Consider the following 9373-nt stretch of genomic DNA (forward strand, 5'->3'; position numbering starts at 1 on the left):
AAGTGACATAAAAAACACGAGAGAATATAACAATAATTTTCAATATCCGTGTCATTTCGTGTCGTTTTCGGGTTCACATATCAACACTAACCCAACCCAAAAATTAGCGTGTCAGTTTCGTGTCAACCCAAAAATGACCCATTACCTATTAAGCTCAACACTAACACTACAAATCTGTGTCGTGTTCGTGTCGTGTAATCGGGTCGTGTGTCATTTTGCCACCTCTAGTTAATGTCACCTATAACCAAGATACCATCCCCAACAAGCCAAATTGGGAAGTCGATGCTTAATGGCCCAAGGAAGCGAAGCCTCTTGTTCTAAAAATATTGAAACCTCAATTTACTCTGTACAACGGACATAAAAGCCATTGCGTTGATTGAGCACCTTGCTAAATTTTTAGGGACTTCACCCGTTATTATTGTTCATATGCTGAGCTTGGCACAAAGATGTTAGCATCTTTTCAGTGTATGATGTGAGTTCTTGTGAACTCTCAGGTATTTCTATCCTGCTTGATATACAAGAGAAGGAAAACATTGACATACTGGTGCCATGGCTATTCACAATGGTGCAGTATCAAGCAATGGTATGCGACAAATTTTAGTGCCATCTCAATTGCTTAGTTTATTGAGATTTTCTAACATGGTTAGCCATTTCCATGAGTTTGGCCCTATGGTCCGAACTAATTGCAATCATGTTTCATTTACCAAATTCATTAGGAGGCATGTTGATCATGACCTTGTGAAACTTCCTGCTCTTTTTTCTAACAAACCGGTGCTATGAGCACTTCTCCTTGAAGCAAGAAATACTTACTTTATGGATTGTTTGCTCCCGTTCTACATTTTATAGGGAAGGTTAACGTTATTCAATCATCTCCAACGAAACTATGTTACATCTCTCGATGTTGGGAAAAGCCAATCTAGCCTCATGTTCTCTAGCAATGTCGTCGACTGGTTATGAAGCCATTTGTTATAATGGGATTAAGAATGTGATCCTTGCTCCGAAAAGCCTTGCCTCGAACCTTCGTAATGCTCTTTTGAACCATGCGCTTGCAAGTCACCAGTTCAAATCATCCTCAAGTACAGCAAATAGTTGTGGTACTGCTACCGCCACTAGCCCATCTCCTAATTCTCCCCAACACTCGCAATGGCATCATTGACAATGCGGCCCGTTTATACAATGGACTAGTGTGGGAGCACTTGACACTATTTGGGAGAATCAATCTACGTTGGCAGTTCAGTTTATTATCTTAATACATTCTTAGGGACAATAATGCTTTAAAGGGGAGAGTATTGTCACCACATTAGAGGATTGAAAAAGAGAAAATTAGCTATCAGGTTTAGTATCAATTTCATATTTCTGTCATGCTTTATTATGTGGGTCATAGTTAATTTTTGTTGTTTTATTGTTATTTTGTCCATTAGTATATACGGGGAAATTAGTTAGTTACTAGATTTCACAACTGTAATTTGGACTAGCTTGCCACCCTTTTTACAAGTTGGGTTTCAAATGAGATTATTACCAATTTTCTAACTTTCTCAAATTCTTTGCACTTGAGAAAGTGGAAGTAAATTGATAATATTCGCATTTTATACCCAACTTGTAAAAAGGCGTTGACCTCTTATAGCAGAAGATACTAGCGGGTACAAATTACAATGGTGAAATCTACATCTAGTAACTAACAAAGTCCCTCATATACTAAAGAACAAAATAACAATAAAACAGCAAAAATTAACTATCACCCGCATAATGAAGCATGACAGAAATATAAAATTGATACTTAGAATCTGACATCTAATTTTCTCTTTTCAATTCTCCAATATCGTGACATTAGCTATTATGTTTTCTTAGAAATAATGTTTCTGATGTCCGTTTCAATCTCCGTATAACTTGAACCATACAACATAGGCCATAACAAGAGGAAGATAAGTTGCTAACCTACAATCAACCAAATCCTCTTCTATAAAAGAGCTACTTAATCAAAAATATTTTTTGCTTTATTCATAGAAGTTGTGATACTATTATTCTCACGCTTATGCCGAGATAACTTACCCCGAGGCTCTTGTGATATCTCAGCACAAAGTATTTAGAGAAGCATAATTTCAGAAATAAAAAGCAAAATCCAAATTAGTCCTTACTTGAAGAGTTATCATACTATAGCAGGTTAAGGTAGTAGCATATCATTCAATGCACTTGAACATGTTGGGAAACTCAAAACTCAGATTAGCCAAAGCAGCAGAATAACAAGCCACAACCCAAAACAATCTAATATTATGCAACTATGAACTACCTCAACAAAAGGAATGGAAAGGGAATAGAGGTTTTATTAATATCAATGTAGTAGAACATTGCACCAAGGAGAAAATCTCCCTACCTCTCAGCTACTGCCAAGTGCCTGCGAAATTGAAGAATATCCCAAAAGCTGCCCCTGTAAGCCTGCCAATATAACTTCCAGCCCCTCCACCTGTACCCGTTTCCAGATGACGTTTCATCAACACTAAGGGTTTTGCAAATCTCTAATGTTATCCTCCAATGCATCATACACCATGCATATCTGCAAACAAGAATCCCAGTGCAAAATTTTGGAGAGCGAACCAGTGGAATTAGGATTGTAGCTTAGCTACCTAAATTACAGGCAACTGCATAAAATGATTCACTTAGTTAAGAAAAAGTGGCTACGAAACACATCTTTCAGCTTGTACCACAGGTAAGGATTGATCAAGTACCTGTTTTTGCAGAATGAGATAATGTGGTAAGGAACTTTCAGACAGGACTTGGTAGGAACAGTGTCAATGGCTCAATGCAAATTAGATATGTTAGTGTCCAAAATACAAACACTGCAATTCCCTTCAATAATAATTTAATAAGGGTAGACTAAATGAACCTTTACTGATAGTATAAGTATTAACTCAAAGCCTCATTCTTGTTAGGAGCCAAGATGCTATCTTAAATGCTATAACACTTAGTATAGATTTGGTAGATAATGACACCAGTTCCAGAACCAAAGATTTAATTAGCAGACAAAATAGCAAAATCTATTTTATATAACACAGAATATGAACTTCCAGCTAAGTTGCATGGAAAGGAAACTGATCCGGAAACGGGAAACCATATCTGTAAGTAAACAATATAGGAAACAGGGAAAAGTGTAAATAATAGAAATTTGTAGGGTTTGGTTGGATAGAGGTTTGAGTATGTTAATTAAAGGAATGGAAGGTGAGTTAAGGTGAAATCATTAGAGTAACTTTGCTTGTCTAATTCAAGGTTATTTAGTTAACCTTCATTTAAACTCCATTTAACCTTAAAAAAAATCTCACCTCCTTTTAAACTCATTTCTAAACAAGGTTAGCTAAATAACATCCCTCTAATTAACCTCGTTTAATTAGAGGGAGATTATTTAACTAACCTTATTGGGAATGGAGTTTAATAGGAGGTGAGTTTTTTCTAAGGTTAAATGGAGTTTAAATGAAGGTTTGGAAAATAACCTTGAATTAGATAAGCAAAGTTACTCTAATAACTTCACCTCACCTTAACTAACCTTCCCACCCATTCCTTTAATTAACATCCTCAAACCTCTATCCATGCATAACCTTCAAATGAAGGTTAGAAAAAGGTTAACTGAATAACTCTACCTTCACCCTAACTCACCTCCCCTCCCTTCATCCGATCAAACCCTAGATTTTTTACATATTTAAAATGAGAAAAATTACAACAGAAGTTTTTTCATCTACAAAAAATTATGTTTATAATACATGTGACAATCCATGATAAACTGATTATGAGATTTGATAATGTGTCAGTCTCCTAAAACACATTGCATTATTAAAAAAAAAATCTAAATTGTAAGAAAGTGTCTCCAATTTACTTAAATTACAGAAATGTGACCCCAAATGTAAAATTTGGTTCTGAAAATTTGGGAAACTGAAAACTCTTCAAAATCAACGGTTCACAGCTAAGGGTTGAGCAAAATATTAGGAATAAAATTTGATATCACAAAAAATATTGTGACTGTGATAAGAAATTAAGAAGTATCAAAGGTATTCATATCCCAAATGAAGCTCAATACATTATACATTTTAGCGCAGGAAGTTTTCAAAGGTAATGAATTTAATTTAAAGCCTTCCACAAAGCATCAATCATGTAAATGAAAAATGAAGTTCAATACTGAAAACAGGTCACAAAGCATCAATCATGTATATGGAAGCTCAAGTAATGGAAGATAGTGAATGAATTTAATTTAAAGCCTTCCACAATGAATGCTCTCTTGGATTTAAAATCAAACAGAACAAATTATAGAATCAAACAGAAAAATCTCAGTAATTAAAAGAAGAAATCGGAACCTTCAGAATAACAGCATCATCACCAGGCTCCATAGGGAAGCGATCGGTAGCACTCGGACAGAGAGGAGGATGAAGAAGATAAGGAAGAGGAGCAGCAACGGAGTTTAGATTCAGATTGAAAACTATTAAAATATAAAAAAGGACATCATGATCCCCTCAGAGACTTCCAATATATCCACATACTCCTCCTTTTCTGCCGCTTCAATTACTCTTCCCCCCGCTCTTCCTCAATCCTCCACCCACCGTAGACACTCGACACCGATCGCCGCCAATGGTTGACAAACCACCGAAATCTGAGGGGCCATTTTATATACAGCGAAAGTTAGGGTAATTCAGTACGATATCTCTTTTCTCTATTTTACCCCTCGCATTCTTTTTTCTCTGAATAGGTATTATATCCATTTGATCCCAAAACTAAAGCTTTAAAGTCAATTAAGATCCTAAACTATTAAATCTTTGATCAGGTAAAAATCATCAAATGAATTTTCATCCATTCTAAAATCAGAAAGTGTGACTATTTGATATAGACTGTAATAATCTATATGTTGGTTCAAAATAAGTATAGAGAAAACGATATGAAACTGTTCAATCGAATGATTTTCGATAATACCTTAATTGATGATTTTTATTTAAAATTGACCCACTTAATTCTTTTTATTAGTTTAAAAACTTAATTAACATTTTTAATATATGATTTTAATAATTTAAAGTTATAATTGTTTTGAAAGCTTTAATTTTTTTTATCAAAATTTATCCTTCGGTTTTTTTAAGAAAATACTTCAATAATTATGAAAAAACATCCTTACAAAAGGCATCTGATGGGAATGGAAAACACAACACAAATATTAGCTAAAGAGTGTAGCAAACTACTTAGCCACATTATTGGCTAATCTTGAAACATGAGACACCATCCAACATCTAATCTATCACGGGGTGTTTGTTAGGAGGGATATAGGAGGTGGGATAGGGATAAAAAATACGAGATAAGTTATCTCGCGTTTGTTTGTGAGATAGAAGAGTGAGACAGATGAAGGATAAGTCTCTTATCCCTCAAATCCTATATCCAAGAGGGGGTGGTATAAGGAGATGGGATAAGCTCCTGCGATTTTAATATGATGGAAAAATCCATCTTATCCCCCAAATTAATGTTATGTAGTTTAAATAAGGTTAAAATAGTAAAATGTATTATTTTATCCCTATCCCACGTACCAAACATTGAATAATAATTCTCGAATTATATTTTTATCTTTATCCCAACGAGTTATCCTTGTCCATATCTCAACCTTTATCCTTATCTCTATCCCAATAGAATACCAAACGCCCCGTCAAGGCATATAAAGCATTATTTGGTCTTTAACATATCCAAAATTTTATCATTTGCTCTGTGATTTATTATTTGATTACATTTGATCATTCACCTATCTCAATTGGTGAAATTTCATTTAATTTGTATAAATACTTAATGGAATCGTTCTCATTGACAAATAGCGATATTTTGACACTTAAACTTGGCACGTGATATTTCTTAAAGTTTTTTTTACCACATTATGTGGAAATAATTAATTAGATTTAAAAAAATAAAAAAAAATAAAAAACAAGTCCTAAACTAAAATCTATTAAACTCAAGTGTCATATTAGGAGCCAGATATGACCAAATAATATATCAGAGACCAAATGAATTTTTTTTTTGGATATATCAGAAACCAATTAAGAGGGCGAGCCTTGGCGCAACGGTAAAACGTTGTTGTCGTGTGACCAGAGGTCACGGGTTCGAGTCTTAGGAGTGGCCTCTTGCCAATTAAATTGGCAAAGGAAGGCTTGCCCCCAATACACCCTTGTGGTGGGACCCCTCCCCGGACCCTCGCTCAGCGGGGACGCGTAATGCGACCGGGCCGCCCTTTATATATCAGAAACCAATTAATGCTTTAAGCCATCTATCAATTAATACAGTCCCGAATAATATTATATTACCAAATTTTAATAACTCTCCTTCCTTGCATTAAACTTGTCCACAATTGATTTTGTATACGTTTTTGAGTTGCATTGAACGAAACCTTCTAATTGCATGACGAAGTCTAGCGCTTCAGCAGTCCTGGCTTCAAGCATCTCTACTGAGAACGAGCTTCTACATGCGACGAAGCCAGAGCCGATAATAAGACTGCCTAAAGTCCAAAGCTAAAAAGTAATTTTTTTTATCGTAGTTATAATACTCATCCAAGTCTAAAAGGGATTAAATAATATGATATTTTAGACCTAAAATGGATTCAAAATTCCAATTTAAACTTTTAAGTATAGTTTTTTTAAGGGTCCCTTCCTCTTATTTCGCTTAAGGCTCATAAAATGTTAAAACCGGTCCTGGATAAAGCTATCATCCGCCTTGCGAATTACTACACCAGCCCCGCATTTGCTATCCGATTGGAACATCGAGGCATCAACATTGCATTTCACGAACCAAGTAGAAGAGCAGACCACAGAGGACGCATTGCTCGATTGCCACTCCTTAAACCCCGCATGTATTCAGATGAGATTCTATCATTACTATACATCAAACGATAGTCCATCTTTATAGAGAGCCAAATAAACTAAAGATGCAAATGAACCTAATAAATTAACCAAGAGTGCACACATCATATATATAGTACAAACATGTTTCAACACAATCAACCGAGAGCAGAATAAAGATAACATATATATAAGAAAATAGGGGGAACATTACATGAGATAGACGCATTTAGATGGTATATTTTACAAATAGCATGTTTAGGTGACAAATGCAGTTATAACGTGCATATAGTGCAAACATTACAGTAAAATCTATAACATTATTAGAAAATAGGAGATACATTAGCTTTGAAGCTTAATTATTCCTCAGCTTTTCATATAGCTGGTGTGACACACCCAACAAAAACAACACTTGATTCTCAGAAATAACATTTAGGCTTCAAAAGTGTCTGAGCCTCTGCTTAGAAGTGAGAAATTATGCTATTTTCAAAAGATTTTTAACATCTCAGCTTCAAAAGTAATGTTGGGGCTTGATATCCTTAGGAGAAGCATATAGGGTTCGGTAAGAGCTCTAGATGGTCTTTTCTTCTTCCTCAACATAAGCAGATCTCGTGAAGGGGAATGATTTGAGTGGTGCAGCAAATTGGTGTGGTTGTTTATTTCCGTGTGGAGAGAGAGTGTGCACAACTAGTAATATTTATCGCAATGATGCTTTTATTTTTAAAGATGTTTGTAAGGAGTTTACACTTAATCCGTTATAATAGTTTACGTATTTGTAACAAGTGTGGAAACAGCCTATTACAAAAGCAAAAGATATTTGTAGTTCACTTTTATGTGTTTGTCACGGAAAATTATTAGAAACACCCGGTTCTCCATATCAAATGGAGGACCTTTCATACATATTTTAATATGTGTAACATGGATCCAGACAGATTATAAAAAATCTCACTATTTTATTTATTAAGTGGGATCACAATACACGTGTCCAAATGTGAATTGGGGGTCCTCCAAGTGATATGGAAGATCCAATACTTAATGTAAAAACTCGTTTGTTACAAAAGGTTTATTTTGCTCAACGTAAACCAATTTGGTTGTACCAGCTTTTTGTAAAACCCATTACTAATTTTTTATTAATAATAGTTGACTACTATGTCCATTACGATTACAACGTTACTAATGAGGTTTTTTCTGTTAGGGCTCGTTTGGTTCGCGGAATAGAGGAGGAATAGAATAGCCTATTCCTAAAGAATAACTATTTCCACCTTTGGTTGATTTTTTTTATGGAATAGCTATTCCATGGAATCTCTATTCCATCATGGAATAGCTATTCTTCAATTTAGGTTAGGAATAGCCTATTCCTAATATTATATTTTTGTAATTTACAAAATTATCCTCCATTAAATCCTCAATCTTGTCTCTAATCACTTTCCCAAATCTTATAAATTTTGGTCAATCCATAATTTATATCATATAAAACGTGAAAAATGGAAAAATGACGAAAACGTTAAAAAATGTAAAAATACGAAAAATATGAAACACGAAAAATGTGAAAATGTTACAAACACGAGAATATGCAAAAAAATAAAATACGCGAAAAACATGAAAACGTGAACAAATGCGAAAAACACGAAGACGCAAAAACAAAAAAAAAAAGCAAACACACGAAAAACATAAAATAGGAATAGCGCGAAAAAGTGACAAAACACGAAATATTAAAAAACGTGAAAAATAAAAACATGAAAATGCGAAAAAATACGAAAAATGCTAAAACACAAAAACGTGACAATATGTGAAAAACATGAAAATGCGCAAACAAAACACGAAAACGTTAAAAACAAAAAAATATGAAAAAATACTAAAAACATGAAAAAACGTGAATAACACGAAAAAGTAACAAAATACGAAAAATACAAAAACGCGAAAAAAAAACAAAAAGGGGAAAAACCGAAAAACTAAAACGTGAAAAATCGAAAAAATGCAAAATAAAACACAATAACATGACAAAACGTGAAAAATAAGAAAACGTGAACAAACGGGAAAAAAACAAGAAAACTTGGGAAACACGGAAAAACATAAAAAAACGTTACAAACGCATTTTTCGTGTTTTTAACACTTTTTCATGTTTTCGTGTTTTTCGATTTTTTCACGTTTTTCATTTTTTTTCACATTTTCGTGTTTTCCACTTTTTTCATGTTTTTGTGTTTTTTACGGTTTGCACATTTTTTTGTGTTTTTTCAATTTTGCGTGTGTGTTTTTTTTTTTGTGTTAACACGTTTATATGTTTTCGCATTTTCACCATTTTCCACTTTTATCTCATTTTTTTCTTTTGTTTTTGTTTTTTTACCTCTCTTTTTTCGTGTTTTTATAATTTTTCCGTTTTCATGTTCTTATTATTTTTTCGTTTTTAATGTATTTTTCGTGTTTTTTTTCGTCTTTCGTGTTTCCCATTTTTCTATTTTTTATATATTTTTTAAAATAATATATATTAAATATTTGAACAATTTATAGTAAAAAATTAAAATTTTAAAATAAAT

General features: G+C 33.6%; 1 long non-coding RNA gene across 1 annotated transcript; it reads right to left on the minus strand.

Annotated features, from left to right (window-relative positions):
- Positions 1 to 2197: 2197 nt before the first annotated feature.
- Positions 2198 to 4650, minus strand: LOC136230166 (uncharacterized). The gene is made up of 2 exons (XR_010689289.1): positions 2724 to 4650; positions 2198 to 2636 (listed from the first exon to the last, which is right to left on the minus strand). It is a non-coding gene; the product is annotated as an uncharacterized lncRNA (long non-coding RNA).
- Positions 4651 to 9373: the final 4723 nt, after the last annotated feature.

The sequence above is a fragment of the Euphorbia lathyris genome, chromosome 5 (genome assembly GCF_963576675.1).
Source record: "Euphorbia lathyris chromosome 5, ddEupLath1.1, whole genome shotgun sequence".
In the NCBI taxonomy this organism is placed as follows: Eukaryota; Viridiplantae; Streptophyta; class Magnoliopsida; order Malpighiales; family Euphorbiaceae; genus Euphorbia; species Euphorbia lathyris.